The sequence below is a fragment of the Canis aureus genome, chromosome 11 (genome assembly GCF_053574225.1).
Source record: "Canis aureus isolate CA01 chromosome 11, VMU_Caureus_v.1.0, whole genome shotgun sequence".
Lineage (NCBI taxonomy): Eukaryota > Metazoa > Chordata > Mammalia > Carnivora > Canidae > Canis > Canis aureus.
In genome coordinates this window covers 68,385,380-68,403,828 of record NC_135621.1, presented here as the reverse complement: position 1 = coordinate 68,403,828, position 18,449 = coordinate 68,385,380, and the positions used below count along the sequence as shown (strand labels likewise).

Sequence of the window (18,449 nt, the reverse complement as noted above, 5' to 3'; positions counted from 1 at the left end):
CTCTAGTCCAAAGAATGAGGTGTGTGAAAAGTGTCTAAGCCAGAGACTTTTTTTTATAGGCCTGAGGGCTGGCTTTGAAAATGAGGTCACTACCACGTTCAGATTTTCCCACTACATCTAGCATTAAAGACCGGTGCAACATCCGACGAGAATGGCCAGTTTATAGCTCTACTTGTGAATGAGGAGCCACTGGTTCTAGTCAGTCCCAGGTAATGGGAATTTCTCAGCACATCCCTGTTAACCAAGACGGTCTGACAAGGGAGAAAGAGAGGCACTTTGGCCTCGTCGCTACCATTAGTCCTCTAGGAGGCCTCGAATAAAGTAAACCTGTAACGCTCTGACCCTCTCATGTGTCACTGATAACATGGAAGAGCATAATAGCTGCTGAAAAGTAAGGTCCTCGCCTAGTAGAACTCTGAGTTCTTCTCAGCTTAAAGATCTGAGATTCAAGGTCTATTTTGCATGTGTGTTTCTGAGGGCAGAGACCTTGCTTTTATTTCAGTGTCCTGAGTAGTTGATACACGGCAGGAATTTATCCATGTTGGACCTGAATAAATAAATAATTATAATGCTCAAGAAAAAAATATATTCTTACAAATAGCCACAGTGCAGCTACCCAATTAACTTCTTTGTTGCTGCTGCAAAGACTGTGATTTCGGCCAGACAGTCCTACATACCAAGGGGCCCAGCCAAGGGCAGAGTTTCCAGAAGCAATGAGAAAAATGAGGACAGGTGGGGATACTCCTACCTTTGAAAGATCTTGGGAGCCTGAGAACACTAGCAAGTATGCAATCACTCCCAGAAAAGCCTGGCTGTCTTGTTTGTGCAGATTAGTGAAGACTTAGGGCTATCTGAAATGATCATTTTGTAGGTATGAACTGGGCTCCTCCCTCTTCAAACCCCTTAAAGCCCATGGTCCTGTAATATCAGAAGAAAGATACTTATTCACTCCCTGACCATGGAGAATTTTGTGTGATTTGGGTACAAAAAAAGCAGGGACAGATGGAAGCTCCTCCTTGATATGTAGATATCAAGTGTGGGTCCTTGGAGCTATGATCTAATCTATGATAAAAACAGGGGATCTGATCCTAGGCAGACCACGGGAGGCTTGACTATCAGCTGAGGAACAACACAGGGCCCAGAGAAGTCCAAGGCAGTAGGGACTTGTCTGGGAAAATGGGCTCCAGCAGATGGAGACAAGACATCCAGGTACATGCCATGCTCCATGCTCCCTCTCTGCCCCCTACCCCCCAGGGCTCTGACAGGGGCTGTGGTCCTGCTTGGCGGCCCTTCCTCCTCGCTCTAGCTCTCACTGGGTTCTAATAATACTGTTCCCTCCCTTGTTTCTTTAGGCCTCGGGGACGATAATGACTTTCACTGTTGCTAGTCCCCGGGTTCTCATCAACCTTTGTGGGCACCCATTTCCCTGGCCACACCCCTGTAAATAATCTCTTTATTCTATTCTGTTCAATTAAACCCTTTTGACTCTGTCATCTCTTCTGGCTGGGACAGTGACATAGGGAAACCTTTACTCATCTACACAGATGGACCGTATAGGTCAGTAGAGAACATGGGTGCAGGTGGCACTATGACATTCAAAACAGGTATTTGCCGTATCACCTAGGGATCTCTGAGATTTTCAGGACTGGCCTACTAACAAAGTCATGAGTTTTTACTGAATCATGCATTGCTGTCACTGCTTTCAGGGCTTTTTGCATTCTGGCTACTACCGGGCTTTCACTACTCTCCTTGCTCTAGGCTAAGTGCTCCTTGCTCTCCTTGTAACATGCCTTGTGTGTGCCATTCCTCCACCTGAACACCCCCCCCTTCTCTCTTTGGAAATGGTACGTAATAAAGAAAAAAATCTTACGCTCTTAAATAGATACAGATTATATACTGTCTCTACCAGTTATTATTTGTGGAACTGAATTACGGGTCCCCATTCTTCACTCTCTTACAATAGGAAGACACATCCACCCCCATGCCTTGACCTCATGTTGGCTAATATGGACTTCCTTGCTACGCTACACTTTAACTTTGGCGTTGGCCATGAAACTTGTTTTGGCCAATGAGATATTGGCACATGAGACTAAAATGTACTTGCAGTTTGGCTTGTTCTTCTGTGCTCCCATGATACATCATGAGAAGAACATGTCCTAGTTAATTATGGTTCTTCAGCCTCAGCCCCAGAATGAGTCATATGAAGCAGACCACATGCTCCACGCAGCCACAGTCCAAGGAAGATACGGCAGGTATGGCAGCTAAAGGGGAGGGCCTAAAGACCAGAACCTGTAGACCAGCCTAGCCCAGTTGAGTGACAGCCAACCTACAGATCCGTAAGCATGAGAGTAAATGATTACCATTCAAGATACTGAATTCTGGTGTGGTTTATTATATGGCATTATTGTAGCAATAGCTGACTAATACAAAATACTTATGCAAACCTGAAAATTAAGGCAACCTCTCAAAACTTTAGTTTCCTCCTTATAAAATTAAAGTAATTACAATAATACTTATTTTATAGGGTTATTGTGAAGGTTAAATGAGACATACAGGGTGTTTGCATAGTGCCTGGCACAAAATAAATGCTCAATGAGTGGTAGTTATATTTCTTAATTTGTAATCACTGGAAATTCCACGAAGCCTTCAGTGTTCATTCTTCTCTTCCTTCATGAACAAAGTATTTGTTGAGCACTACAGCTCCCACAATGGCCGCCTTTCTCTGAAGTTCCATCCTATTAATTGTCTATATAAATAATTTGGTTTCATATCTCTCCACCTACTATTTTTTAATATCTACTATGTGCAAAGTATACAATTCAAGATATTGTACTGAGAGAATAGAGAAGGAGAATAACACTTATCGAATGAATATATGAGGTGTGTCAAACACTGTTAGGTACTTTCCATGTCATTTAAATTTCCTAACAATTCTACGAGGTAAATATTGTTTATTTCAAAAAAAAAAAAAAAAACCCAGTCCCTTGGTCAGTAAATAGTAAAGAAGGGTTCAGACGTGTCTTTTTGCAGCAAAGCAGCACTAACTCTTCAGTCTCTTAGAAGAAATGACACATAGCTAAATAATTATAATTCAAGGTAGTTATGTGCACCCTATCAACTAAGAAAATTGTGTGGACAGAGAAAATAGACATAACTCCACACTGGGTGTTTATCCAATACCGTTAAGGTAGTTGCTAAGCCCTTGGATATGAAAAAGAACACAATCCTTATTTGGGAAGAACCAGATTCTAATAATGGAGCCACAGAAGGATAATGTTAACATAATCTGGAAAATAGTGAAGCAACAAGCATTAGGTTTGGAGAAAACTTCCTGGAAGGAAGAAGGTTCGAGCTACATTTTAAAAGATGATTCGAGGGATCCCTGGGTGGCGCAGCGGTTTGGCGCCTGCCTTTGGCCCAGGGCGCGATCCTGGAGACCCGGGATCGAATCCCACATCAGGCTCCCGGTGCATGGAGCCTGCTTCTCCCTCTGCCTGTGTCTCTGCCTCTCTCTCTCTCTCTCTGTGACTATCATAAATAAATAAAAATTAAAAAAAAAATTTAAAAAAAAAAATAAAAGATGATTCGAGTTAGTTGGCTGAAGACATAAAGGCAAAGGCTTTTCAAGCAAAGAGAAGCATAGGAGCAAAAGCTCTACCTACAGTTATGTCTGATCCATCACTGGCAGTGACTGGAGGACAAGAGATGTCTCCCTTCTAACTCTGGCCCCACATACCATTCAGCACAAGGCTGAGGACATAAGAGGAGCTCAACAAAATCTTTCATTTGATTAACTGAATGCCTCCTCCTCTCCTCTGGGAGATACAGAAGGAATAACTGGTATCACAGTCTCCGTGATTTCAAGGCCAATGCCAGTTGCTGCCCAGACAGTAGAGTTAAAACATACAGCTAAAAACAGGCAATATTTTTAAGTAGCAGGGCTCATTAGTGGTAGGATTAGAAATGGAATCCAGGTTGGTTGGTGCTGTATTGATGTTAGCACACGATTTCTCAAGATTCAGTGGCCGTGGTGTCTGAAGTTCCCCCAAAGCTAACTTCAACACATTCAGGAGACAATTTCAACAGAACATATGAAGAATATGAAAGCAGTACCCTAATTTCAACAGGAGCAAACCAGAAACACATGGAAAAACACCTTTTTCAGAGGACTTATTTATAAATCTTCTCTTTCCTCTCATGAATATACCCAGTCATCATAGCCTTTGTTCACGTGGAGTATTAAATAACCTCAGTCGTCTACATAGGAAAAATTATCTTTAAATTGTACTTGCAAATTTGACTTTGGGGGATTTTCATATTATAATTGTGCATTGTTCTTGTTTCTGATGACTTAACAGATGAAAACTGTCCATGGGAGGCAGTTTAGCAAGTGAGCTATCCCACTCCCCAAACAAAACTACAGTCCTTATCAACTGTGAGAAAATAATTAAATTTGCTGTCTTTAAATGATACTTTCAGAATGGCTTATACATACATCAAGAGTATTTTAAAATCTGAACTAAGACCCTATGGGAACTCTTCTAAGGGATGTGCAACTGACCTGCAGTTCTGAAAAATGAACTGTATTTTCTAATTTGTTTATTTTTTAACTAAAGTACTAATGTGTCGTTCAAGTGGCAATAGGTGGTTAATCCTCTATAAAAGTTCTTGGATATGTTCCTTGTAAATGCTAATTATTAAGAAGAAAACATTATAGGGTTTCTTAGGAAATCAATACTTTATTATGCAATAATTGCAATTGCAAATTTAATGTTCTCCATAAGCCCCAGTAGAATGAAAGAGGTCACTGGGTGAGATGGTGCAAATGGTCCTTGCCTGACCTGGAAAATCCTCTAGAATTTGAGGCCTAGTAAAGTGGTGAGATGTCATTAAAATATTTTCACAAGTACAACATTTATTATGGAAACCAAATTGTAAGAACATCTGTCTGGATGACACTTTGGCCCAAAGTTGGATCTAAACCTGGTAACAGTTATAATTGAAACTGTGGCTTCATTTTTCTCCCAAGATCTTTGATTTTTCTTTTGCTTCACAGAGCAATTTATTTCTCAATGTTACAGCAGTTAACTTTTGTTTTCCTAAACCTTCCTGGGCAAAAATCCCAGTAATTCCGGTTTTCTACCAAGAAGTCACGGAAAGTGGGAAGGAAGGGAAAGAACCCTCAAGGAGATAGAAGAGAGATCTAAAATCACTCTTCCAAGAATTTCTGGGTCACTATCTAATTGATATGCCTGTTGGCAGGCCTCACCTTTAAGCCTGTTCTGACTTCACAGGCAGTTCTTATTCTGCACTCAGCCATGTGTGAAGACTCGAGGCACTGAACGTGGAACCCAGAAAAATCTAGCCAAATCCACGTAAAGCAGTCAGGCTGGGGAATTGTACCATAGCAAAATACCCCAAACAGTTGTTTTTCCATTATGAGCCTTAGCATGGCATTTATTATCATTTTTTATTGCACACTTTTAAAGGCAATGGTCCATTTTACTTAGATCATTAATTTGCAAAAATCATGAGATATGAGCAGAGATGGTATTTTTTATGGACCATGCTACACCTCTATAGGACCCCAAAGGAAATGAGGTGTGGGTCTTAGCACATTATAGGAAGAGGCCCTGGAACCACAAGTTCCATATTCTTCCAGAAACAGAAAAGACCAGAGTAATTTCACAAGAATAATACAGTTGGATGAATGAAGAGATGCCTGACTTTAGAACTGACATTCTAAGTAGATGAATGGACAGATAACACAGTGACAGTGTGACCAGCACTGGAGTGTAGCCGTCAGACCCCTGGACGGAGAACCTGGAGGACTTGGGCCCACTTAGCCCAGGCACTTGCTAGCTGTACAACTGCTGTCAGTGAACCTCTCCAAATGTACCTCACTTTTGCATCTGTAAGACGCTAATAAAAATACCTCTTTCATTAGCTTGGTTGGGCAAAAGAGTCCCACGGAGTCAGGTCATGGTCTGCAGAGCCAGACTGTCTTGGTTTAAATCTGAACTTCTCTCCCTTGCTTGCTCTGTGACCTTAGTTATTTTATCCTCTCTACATTTGTGTTTTCTCATCAATAAGGCAGGAATAATGTACTAAACTAGGAACAGAGGTGAAAATTAGGTAAGTTTATATATGCAAAGTGTCTAGAAGAATATCAGGTACATAACAGGCTAAATACACTATAATAATGTTTCTGTTTTTATATATAAATAGTGTATTGTATATACAATAGCATTATATAGATATACTTCACATTAGTTATTATTACTATTATTAAGATTATACAAATTGTGATTCCCAGTTGCAATCAAGAAAGACAAGCCTAGCTGATTTCAGCAGAAGGGGATACTAGAGGATACTAAGAAGATCACAGAATCTTTAGGATAATCAGGGACCCAGCATTGTTCATTATATAGTCAGAACCAAAACAGCCAGGATTAAGACCCAATTACACTCTAGAACTGTCAGGGTTAGAGACCACTGCCCATCTCTAGGCACTAACCTCCCTTAAGATTGGAATCCAAGAGCCTTATCATTGCCATCTGAGAAGTCTTTGTAACCAGAAGATTCAATTTCTCTTTGCATAACTGCTTCCCCTTATTTCTCCAAGTCATAAATGGGATGGCTCTAATGGGTAGAACCAAGGCTATTTATCTGTATCCTAGCTACAAAGGAGCCTGGCAAATGTAGCCTTCAGCCTTCCAGCCTGTGTGGTAGAGAAGAACTAAGGAAAACTAAAAGAAAACGGGAGTGAGTCAACTGACAATATCTGCTCTAAGGATTTTTAAATAAAATACAGTGCTGGCAGCCACTTTTTGCTCTAATAAGGCACAAATGGAAGGCCTTTGGTTTGTTTTTCACAGATTTGTTAGGAGTTTCCAGAGGTAACTAATAATTATACTTGTAACACCATCATGTCTCCACTGAGCATAAACAAGTAGAACTAACCTAATGGCTGGCTCCCTGCCTATGACTTGGGACAGAGGGGTTGTTCCTTTTCTACAAGCATTTTGTGCCCTATGTAGAAAAGTGAGATGGTCCTTCCTGTATCTGCATTCTCTGGAGAAGTAGATGTAGACTGGCATGATCTAGAAAGGCACAGACTGAGATCTACTCCTGGAGGAGTGCCCTTGGAAACTTAAAAAGTATAAAGTACAGGTACACCTGGGTAGCACAGTGGGGCAAGCTTCCAACTCTTGGTTTCAGCTCAGGTCATGATCTCAGGGTGGTGAGATGGAGCCCCATGTTGAGCTGTGTACTCAGCACAGAGTCTGCTTGAGATTCTCTTCCCTCCTACTACTCCCCTCCAATAAATAAATCAATTTTTAAAAAGTATAAAGTACAATGATATATGAAGTACTAGCTGCTCGAGGCTTTGAGGATTCAGTAGGCCTGGGGACCATTAATACAATTAACCATACTTTTAATCAACAAAATGGTAATTACCCACAAGGCATATTTTAGATATTGTCTAAATATGGATGAATAGAGAGAGCTGAGAAACATGGCTTCTAGTTCTCTTCTAGTATTGCTGCATATCCTGCAAGTTATTCCAACTTTCTGGGCCTCAGTTTCCTCATTTAAATTTTGATATCCTTTTAAAGTAAAAAATTCTGATCCTTAAATTCTTAAAGTTTTAATTTCCACGTTTTAACAGAGGTACATATTTAAATATTTCTTATTGACAGAAATATTCTTATTTGACAATCTTAAGTCCCATATAAAGACTCTAGAAAACAAATTGCTACAAAGTTGTGCTCTTTTTAAAGTGTATGAAAATGATACCAATTATTGTCAATGAAAAAAAAAATAGCTCAGCTTGATCATAGTCAGTTGGTATATTTTACTTTACTGCTCCAGAAATAACTTTTGCTTGCTTTCCTGCAGTCAAACCAATGAATGGCCACTTACGTGTGGGAACTGTATCCTTTATTTCTATTAATGCTGAATAAGCTTATATAGTGTACCCAACCATATATTATGAAACCTATCAAAGCAAGAAAACCTTCAAAATGTTTTTGTTTTAGAGGCTGTTGCAAGACGTAAGGTTAACTTGATTCATATGGCTTAATCTTCAGAGCATATCGAGTCTTCCTAATAAAAAGTAAGCCTGGGTGGCTCTGTTGGTTAAGCATCCAACTCTTGATTTCAGCTCAGGTCATGATCCCAGGGTCGTGAAATTGAGCCCCATGTTGCACTGGGTGTGGAACCTGCTTTAGATTTTCTTGCTTCCTCTCCCTCTTCCTCACCATCCCCTTGCTTGTACAAGCTTGAGTGCTCTCTCTCTCTCAAAAGAAAAAGTTACCCAAAGCCAACTTCCTCATAGTCTAAATCCCATAGAAGTACCCACACTAATACAATAAGAAAAAAAAGTTTAGATTAAATTGTTGGAAAGGGTAAGAAATTTCATTATTAATATAATTTTTCTCTCTATAAAGCCCAAGAGAATCTACTGAAAAAGTGATTACATCTAACAGAGTTCAGAAATAGCTAAAGTGACTGTTTATGAACAGTAATCAAAATCCATAAATCTACAAAAAAGTCTATAAATTTACAAAATAAATAGATTTACTAAATGTCAAGAACAATTGGCAGGAAAGTAAAATGGGAAAGATGAGCCCATCCAAAGAAGTAAAAAATACAGACTACCTAAAAGTAAACTTAATAAGAAATGTGTATACCATGCACAAGGAAAAGAGCCTGACCACAGGATACAGAAGACTTGGGTAACTGGTAAAGCAAACTATTTTCTTGGGTACAAAGTTTCAATACCACAAAAAGTAACTGATCAACTTATTGGAATTCAACTCAAGAATCCCAACAGAATTGTGGCGAGAGTGGAGTGGGGAAATGGCCAGGATGCATCTGAAGGAAATACATGCAACAGATAAAACACTTCCCTATGTAGTCTAACACCAGTCTTGGAGCCTAGATTGGTCTGAGCCCCATTTCTGACACTTAGAATTTGAAGGATCTAACACAAATCACTTCTCTTTCTTCTCATATAGTTTTTTTTTGTCCCACTGGCAAAAAGGAATCATCACCATGACCATCAGAAATTCCACAACATCCAATGAGACAATGAATATCAAAGTGTTCAGTAAAACTCTAAATGGAGACACACATATTAATTATTGCTCCTTTCTAAAATCAGATAAATAAAACCAGGATTAAGATCCTGAGGTCATATAATATATGAACATGTAGAGATGCTCCAAAGAGGATTGGCCAACATACAACGGAGCAAATAAAGAGCTGCAGTAGTTCAAGGAACAGATGGGCTTTGTAGATGGAAGCGGTCTTTCAAAGTACATTAATCAGACACGTTTTATAAACACAGCTATCAGCATGAAAGAAAAGAGTAAAAAATGATGCTTTACTTTTAAAGTACATAAAGTTATACTTTACTGAGCACTTACTATGTGCTAGACAAAACAGAAGTATTATGTACAAGTCCGTAACAACCACTCCCATTTTGGAGGTAAGGATGCACAGGTGAAAATGAAAAACCAACATGACAATCAGGCTGGCCCAACTACAAAAATCCTCAACAAACCGCTTTAACAACCATAATAAAGTGCTTCTAATTGGAACTTTTATCTTTGCAAAGCACTTTCACGTCGGTTTCCTCACTTGAGCTAGTCAACAAACAACCTTGCGTAGGTAGACTAATTCTTAAGCTAATTTTCTAGATGGAAAACTGAGTCACCAGGAGATTAACCTGGTAGCACAGAGGTGAAGCTTTGTAGAGCTACCAATTCCCAGTCCCTCCTCCGAAGCCTATTAAATAAAAATATCTAGGGATGGAGCCCACACTGGCCCACTTAATTCTCAACCAGCAGCTGCACTGAAGTCCCCTGATCTGTGGTTCTCAGAGTGTGGGCCCCCCACCAGCACTATTACTCGTCTGAAATGCAAATTCTCAGGTCTCCCAACCCCAAATCTCCTGAATCAGAATCTGGGGAAAATCTGGGTTTTCACATACCCTCCGGAGATTCTGACGTACACTATGGTTTAAAAATCATGGATGTAGATTAAAAGAGGTAACGCAGCGCAGTGAATAAGACAAGGGACTCTCAACCCTGCCAACTTAAATTAGATCCCATCTCTGCCCTCTCTTGACTGTGGAATCTTAGGCAACTGCATCATGTCTCTGGCCTTGGTTTAAACTCGTAAAATGAAGATGGCTGCAGCTTTTCTTTCGCAGGATTTAGAATTTAAAAAGTAATAACAGCATCTTACAGAGAGAAGAGCTTGAATGAAAATTAAGTTTCTTGCCCAGAATTAAAGCTGTGAATGAGATGAAAGAGAGCTGAAGAGGCTCAAGAAACAAAATCCTTGGGGAGACAAGCTCTAGGGGTTTCACTCCAGAACCCAAGGTCAACAACTCTGCACACACATTCTAAATGACGGGGGAGGGGGTGCAGGGGGGAACAGGAGAATGTGAAGAATAATGTGAACAAGTAACCCACCAGGAGGCTGGAACATGCCTTTGCCTGTAGGAGCCTTTGCGGTCCGCTGAGAAGAGCACTGGACTGCTGGCCTACCTGAGTCCTAGCTGTGTGGCCTCAGGCAAGTCACTCAGCCCCTCTGGGTTTCAGTTTCCTCACACAAACAACTGTGATAATCATAGTGACCTGACTTTCTCCATGGAATTGCTGAGAATCAAGCAGAAATAATAGATGTCATTATATAGTTGAGAAGTCAAAGGTCTCAGGCAAATGTTAGGATTAGCATCATAATATCTTCCTCCAGTCTTTTTTTTTTAAGATTTTATTTATTTATTCATGAGAGACACATACAGAGAGACAGGCAGAGGGAGGAGCAGCAGGCTCCATGCAGGGAGCCCGACGTGGGACTCGATCCCAGGACCCTGGGATCATGCTCGGAGCCGAAGGCAGATGCTCAACCATGGAGCCACCCAGGTGCCCTCCCCCTCCAGTCTAGGCAACATCTGACATTGCATTAACTCCTTCCAGTCCAGCATAAGAAGATAAAGAATCATGTCCCTGACAACCTGACGCTGAAAAATCTGTTACCTCGTAATCCTGGAGCTCAGAACCCTGCCATCACTTGGGGCGGGCCCGGCCAGGATGTTTACCCCGTACAGCTGTTTGGCTTAGAATGTGGATCAATATATAGAACATTTAAGATACATTTTTTTAATAATCTTTATAAACCAGGGAAGTTGTAATATACAGCCCCAAAGGGAGGCCTCACTTATAAATATCATTTAGGGACCTTAAAACCTATTGCCCCAACTCCTGACAGTATGTGACAGCTGAGATCCTCTTCTGCCCCAGGGCTTGCTGTGTGGCTTCTCTGGGGACAGAGAGGCCCAGCAAGGGCCAGGGAGACCAGGTGCTACATAAACACTCGCTTTCTCGTAAGACAGCGACGAGCATCTTGCTGTGATGCTCTGAAGCCGCGGCGCTCCCTCCGGCCCCTCCGGCCCCTCAGCGTCTCTGGGCAACGCGGACTTCTGCTGTCCCTCCCTTGCATCTTTCCTCCAGCCCTTGGGGCTACTGCCGGGCACCCGGCCTTTCTGCTTTACCTGCACTCAACCGTAGACTGATCTTTGTGCTTGGAGGACCGTGCTCTAGAGAGCTCGAAAACAGCCACTCGTCAGGAGAGACACAGCTGGCTTCTTCCCATGATGACTCTAGGAGCTCCGGGGAGGAGCACCTGCTGCACTCCGCCTCACTGCCCCTGCCTGGTCCCGCCTGCTTGGCCCATACTCTTCTGAGGGACCATACGTGCCCACGACAAGCTTTCCAGCCGGCCCCCGACTGTGCAAAGACCACTGCACTCCGGGGAGAGCCGGACCCTCTACAGGGAGTCAAACCCCCATGCTATCTGTATCGTGACTCAACCAGCATCAGGCTTCAGTGGTTTCTACTAGGGTCATTTCCTACTTTTCTTCCTTCACTGGGGGACCAAGCTGAAGTCCCTGTTTATAGAAAGAGCCAGAGCCTCTGTAAACAGGAACTATCTGTCTGCTTCTCCAATCTCAATGAAGTTTTAAATGTGCTGCTTTGTAGGTTTTCCAGGAATCCAGTCTGCTTAGACTGATTCACCCAATGGAAATAATTTTCAATGCCTGAAACACCCATTAAATTTCTGTGATCACAGAAACTCATGAGCAGCTAATAGTAATGGCAGGCCCTGTCCAGAATCCCTTCTTAAGCCACTTAGCCCACAGCTGCGGCCTCAGCTTCATGGAACCCAAAGGAACAATTCTGATCTTGGAAAAGTTTAGTTTGAGCAGCTCTAACTCAAGACTGATTACCCCAAATCACTCACTTCCACTGTGGCTCCCGACACGTGTCACCGTGTTGTCGAGGCAGGGTATTTTTCTTATCTAGGAGACCCAGGCCCCCTCTCTGCCCTAGGTCAGGTCTGTAGGCCTCTGTCTGATGTTGTGCCCCCAGGCCCAATGGGCCCTCCCCACATGCCTGCTGGCTCCTCTCCCTGACGGCAGAGGTCCTACTTCTGAATCTGAGTCTACAGGTGGGGCCTACTTGCTAAACGACTTCCCTGAATTATAGGGCCGCCTCCACTTGATGATAACGTATCGTATCAGTCACAACCTGCTATTGCCTTGTCTTCTGATGCCCTATTTTACCCACCAACCTGGAGTTCCCATCACTTGGTCCATTCTAGTAGGCAGGCCAAAAGTTGAGTCCTGGCCTCTTCCAGGCTGACCTATCTGATTGCAATAAAATGGGCCACACTCCATCATACCCTAAGGCATGACACTAGATTGAACAGGCCTGCATGGGGTACCTCCTGAGCAATTACGGACAGAGTTTCATTTTGAAGACATTTGCTATGGCACAAAGTAGGCACTGAAGAGGTGTTGAAGGAATAGATTAATGAACGAAGCTTGCTTGCCCATGGAAGACTGAATCATTTGAAAAAAGCAAGCTCAGATATTATGTCCCAAAGGAATCCTTTAACTTGCATTACGCAGAAGAGGATATAAACGGGGATTTTTCTGTTCAAGCTGCTCAATATATCTCAAGATTTCAGATGTCCCTGGGACCGCCCACCCAACAGGCAAAACCAAACTCATCTAAGCCAAGGACTCAAAAACATGGAGGTGAGAACAAAGACACATACACAGAGCGATGGAGAAATGAACCTCACCCCAACCTGATGACCTAATGTGCAAGGTTACAAGGACAGGAAGCTAGGAGCTCTTTTTCTTAAAACAATTCACTACAAAAAAAATAGCTCAGTCAGTCCCTCCCACGGGCAGAATGATACTCCTTCAGCCGCTCTCGCTCTTACTGCTGAGCTGCAGAGTCACCGTGAGGCAAGAGAGAGCAAGCAGAGAGAGTGCATGTGTCCAGGAGCCTCCAAGGCCTTGGGGAAAGGAGATCTAGAGGAATCTAATTCTGCCAGAGGCTGTCTGTTAATCCTGGTGAAAGCAGAGTCATGAGAGTGGAGGATTCCAAGGGCTTCTCTGCTTTCTTTCGACTCTCGCCTGAAAAGAGGTGGGCAATGGAAGGAAGAGACGCTGCGCTCTTTCTGCTCACTGGCCGGAGAGAAGGAGAGAACGTGTTCAGGCTTTCTGAGTGAGGCACTGGTCAAGGAGTTAGGAACTGCCCTCACAGTGGGCATGCCCAGATTCTGAGAAACTCGCCATGTCGCCCAGTTAAAATATGAATTTCAGATAAACAATGCATGATTGTTAAGTATATGTATGCCTCATGCCATATTTGGGACATACTTATATTTTTAAAAATTGAGTTGTTGGTCTGAAATTCAAATTTCACCGAGCACCCTGTATTCTCATTTGCTAAACCTGGCAGCAGGACCCACAAGCAGATGGCTCACCGAGCTCCAGATGTGTCTAATGAGGTGACCAGCACAGAAAAAAGGACTCTGGACTATGACAGGGTATGAAATCATGAAAATTCGTGCTTCTGAGGTTACACGCTTCCTGAATTTGTTTCCCTTCCCTTTCTACTAACCCATCTCACACCATTCCTCACTCACTCCCTAGTCCCTTCCCCACTACCCTTGACTATCTCTCCCACAGAAGATGTGCTACCTGTCGTACCCCTGGGGTTAGATGCTGACTTGTGGTATTCTCCAATGATGTCACGTGTGCACATTTTGGTTTGTCAGTTCTCAAAGACAAGGACTCTTCCTTCTATTTCTACTTCCTTCTATACCTCCCATGTTCCCCGTGAACACATGCAGCCCACAACTCAAGGGCTAGGCAGGCACATTGTAGGTGAGGCACATTTAGGGTTAAATCATAAATTCAGAAGTATTCTAAAGTAAAGAAATCCTGGAGGTCCCCAATCCCACTCACTAAACTTGCCAGTAAGGAGACTGAGATCCAGAGAACTGAAGGGACCTACTCAGAAATGTGATAATGATCAGTGGGGAGGGAGACACACAAATTCTGATTTACTGGCTTCCCTCTAGAACTGTCTATTGTATCAGTGGTTGCACAATACTCTGCAAACAGTCATTCTCAGTAAATATTTAAATGAACTGATGAATTAGTAAATAGATAAACAAATGAAATCAATACCTTATCACTGGCTTACTAATTGTGCGGTGGGTTCTATCCTAGGGGAGTTTTTTGGCCCCTGGAATGGTAAATGTAAGCAATGAAATCCAGCCATCTTTCCAGAAGAGATGTTCTGTGATCGCAGGAAATGTGTTGCATGAATGCCATTTCCTTTCACACGACTGGGCTAGGTAAGTCTGGGCTGAGCTGGGTAGCAGCAAAAAGCAGCCTCCTCACTGGGCCAATGTCTACTCCAAATTGCTGCATCTATAACTACAGGAACTCAGAAGGAAAAAAAATATTTAAAAATATTTAGCCAGTTATGTGACCTTTAACAAGATAAAACTGCCCTAACCTTTGGATTTCTCATCTATAAGATATACAAGTAAAATAAAAAGTTACCAGGATAAAATATTATTTCACTGTGCTTAGGCACTTTTTTCCTAGTAGATGCCCAGAGCAAAGGTTCATTTGATTTTTTTTTTTTTTCCTTTTCTCAAAGAGGTAACTGCCTCTTTGAGGTTACTCTCAGGTAACTGCCTTCCTAGTCAACAGGTTTTATTTGAAATGTACTCTATGTTTTAGCAGGCCATGGATTCTCAAAATACAGTCCCCAACAGCATCACCTTAGAACTTGTTAGAAATGCAAATTCTTGGGCTCCAAGGCAGACTTCCTGAATTAGAAATGGGAGGGGGGGGCATATTAATCAGTGTTTGAACAAACACATCAGGTGCTTCTGATACATATTCAAGTTTCAGAACCACTGTCCTAGGCTGATGTTTCCAACAGTATGGTCAATGTACCATTCAATGAAAAACACTCTTATTAAACCTGCAAGTTTCTAGGCCCAGTCTCTGATTTGCTAAATAAAACCTCTTGTAGGGAACATGGGACTCTCCTTTTTTAACATATCACCCAGGTGAGTCTGATGCACTTCTACATCAAGAAAAACTTGACAGTCAAAATAGTGATTGCGCTTCAGCATTTGTGGAGGTCAGATCGGAATTCCTGTTTCCATTTCTTTGTGACCCCCTAACCTTGACAGGAGGTATAGCTGCGGAACCAATGCCAGTAGGCTCTAGAGGAGTGGTCAAATGGCTCTGTGGTCACACTACCACCTTGGAAGGAACATATTCATCAGTGACTGATGGGAACATGCCTGCCCACCCAACCTGCTCTCCTAACCAGGAATGGCTCAGATCCAGTCACCTTGTTCCTAGTGGCAGAGCCCAACCTGGTTTTACAGATTAGTGGTTTTCTACAAATGCACACGCACCAAGTGAAGACAGCATCCTGAAAATGGTTTTCCTGGTTATGTGGGTCCTCATCTAATCTGGTGAGAGATGATCAAGAGAAGTCATAAAATATGCTAATTCAACACAACTCATTCCTTTCATGGAACCTGAAGGTATATGTTGAATGATAATCAGAAACTAAGCAAAAATTTTGGCCTAATTCACAGCTTAATTGTTGGAACACCTTTTTTTTTTTTTTTCCCTTCAAATTGGCCAAGGGTGACGAAGTATGGTAGTGACCACTCAGGCAATATTTTTATCTACAAATTCCCCGGACCCAACAACATAAATGTAAATGCATGGTTAATGAAAGCCTATTGTAGTTTCAAGGTGATAGAGCTAGAAGTTCTTTAAGCTGTTTTGTGAAGGAACTATGCCACAGTAAAAAAAAGTTTTTCCCAGTATATCTTGAAAATTTTATATGGATTCATAAAGTAGATTTCTTAGTCATTTCTCTTAAGTCTAGAAGATAGAACGTTGTGTCAATTCCTATTAAGGACAGATATAACTAAGGTAAAGTTTATTTATGATCAAGAAATCCCCAAGCATCCGGTACGTGGTGATAATAATTAAAAAGCCAAACTTTCCCTTAAGGTAAAAACACTAAAACAAAACAAACACAAAAACCTACCACAGAGGCTCAACTCCTAAAAATACCACCACAGAAACATTTAGGGAACAGTCCTGCAAGAACAGAAGGGCTTCTTTATTGCTTTCAACATAGATCCCTTTTGTAAATGATACTCTGAGAAGTTAGCAACCAGGCTCCAGTGCCAACTTTCATTTGACGCCTATCATCAACTCTCACCCTATAAAATAAAGTGATAAGAGGGGTGCCTGGGTGGCATCAGACTCCTGATTTTCACTCAGGTCATGATCTCAGGGTTGTGAGATCGAGCTCTACATCTGGCTCCACACTGGGCATGGAGTCTGCTTAAGATTCTCTCTCTTCCTCTGCCCCTCTCTGTCCCTCCCCCAACCCATTCATGCTAGCGCTCTCTTTAAAAAAAAAAAAAAATGGGGGTGGTGGTGGTGGTGATAAGAACGAGTGATTCAGGCTTGCCACGATGCACTAGTATATGCTTGGAAGTCCAGCTCAGTTGACGTTCCAGGAAGTGCTCTCCTACTGGCAAGGAGAGAATCTGGAACGTACTTGCATTTGACTTTTCACAATCTGTGGAGTAGCTGCACTTTATAGATGAAAACACAAGATGGAAACGATCACTCTAAAAAAGCCCTGAAGCTCTTGAGGTTCTTTGAACTCTCCCATGATTAGTACTTAACCATTGGGAATGAGAAACAATAGAAGCAATGAAATCAGTAACAATAACAGAAGTAATATCAGTCATCTTGATGAAACCTTTGTTACCAGTCTTGGTGTCAAGTGTGGAACACTGGTTACGCTACTTTACCTCCAGGACCATCCTTAAGGTAGGTATTGCTACTTTACAGGCTAACATAAAAGACTCCAGAAAGCTGGGTAACCCACACAGGCATGGCAGTTGAGTGCCAGTGCTCTGTGGACAGTCCTCTGATTCATTACACCCTGCCAAGGGCTGAGTGTCTTTGTCTACCCAAAATTCATTATGAAGTCCTACCCCCTAGTGTGTTGGTTTTGGAGATGGAACCCTTGGGAGTTAATTAGGTTTAGATTATGTCTTCAAGGTGCGATCCTCCTGATGGGGAGGGTCCTTGTACAAAGAAGGAAAGAGATGCCTCTCCTCACAGGCACACACTAGGGAAAGGCCATGGAAGCCCACAGTGAGAAGGTAGCTATCTATAGCTAACTACCAGCCACAGAGAAGGCTCCCCCAACACCAAATCTCTTAGCACTTTGATTTCGGACTTCCCAATCTCCACAACTCTAAGAAATAACTCCTCTTGCTAAGCTACCTTGTCTATGGTATGTTATTATAGCAGCTTAAGCAGACTAAAACACCCTCTTCCCTTTTTTTGGACCAGTGATGCTGTAAAACATGGTGGGAATTTCCCTGTACTATTTTTCAAGTCTCTTCTCTGTGGAACCCAAAGTCAGGACAATCATTCATTCACTCATAGGACACATACATGCTGCGTTAGTACGTTGACTCAGGGTGAGCCTGAAGTCACCCAGAGGCTGCCACCACAATCTGATGGTCAAACCTACACCGTTGTTGCTGCCAAGTTGCCCGAGATCACACAGGGGGAGGGGAACCCAGAAGCCCTGGTTCCCAGTCCTGTGTTCTATCAAAGCATTCCGCCCAATGTAAAAGGGCTTTAAGGTGATGCCAAATAGGGAGCAAAGGGGACAGAAAGATCACATCCTATAGGGTTCCAAGAGGGTAAAGCAAAGAAACGAAACATTAGATATTGGATTTGGTTTCCCCCACCTCTGGGGCAACTGCAGCTGCTCATGAAGAGTTGCAGAACTTCAGGAGTGGGCCTGTGGGAAGAATGCAGCTCTAAGCATCCTCCTCGGGATGAAGAAATGGACAGACCAGAGCACCCTCTCAGGCTCCAGCCTTAGGAAGTCTCTGCTGGTTGACCAAGAAGCCGGGCCTCCAGATCTGGAGCCTCAAGCACTTCATCCAGAGTTCTGACCCACTTCTGGCTCCCCCCTGCTGCAGTG

The 18,449-nt window shown here is 42.5% G+C and overlaps 1 long non-coding RNA gene across 1 annotated transcript in view; it reads right to left on the bottom strand.

The window, feature by feature from the left end:
- LOC144324293 (uncharacterized) overlaps positions 1-18,449 on the bottom strand; it is a 345,086-nt gene that overhangs the window by 128,822 nt on the left and 197,815 nt on the right. The gene's annotated exons all lie outside the window — the stretch shown is intronic.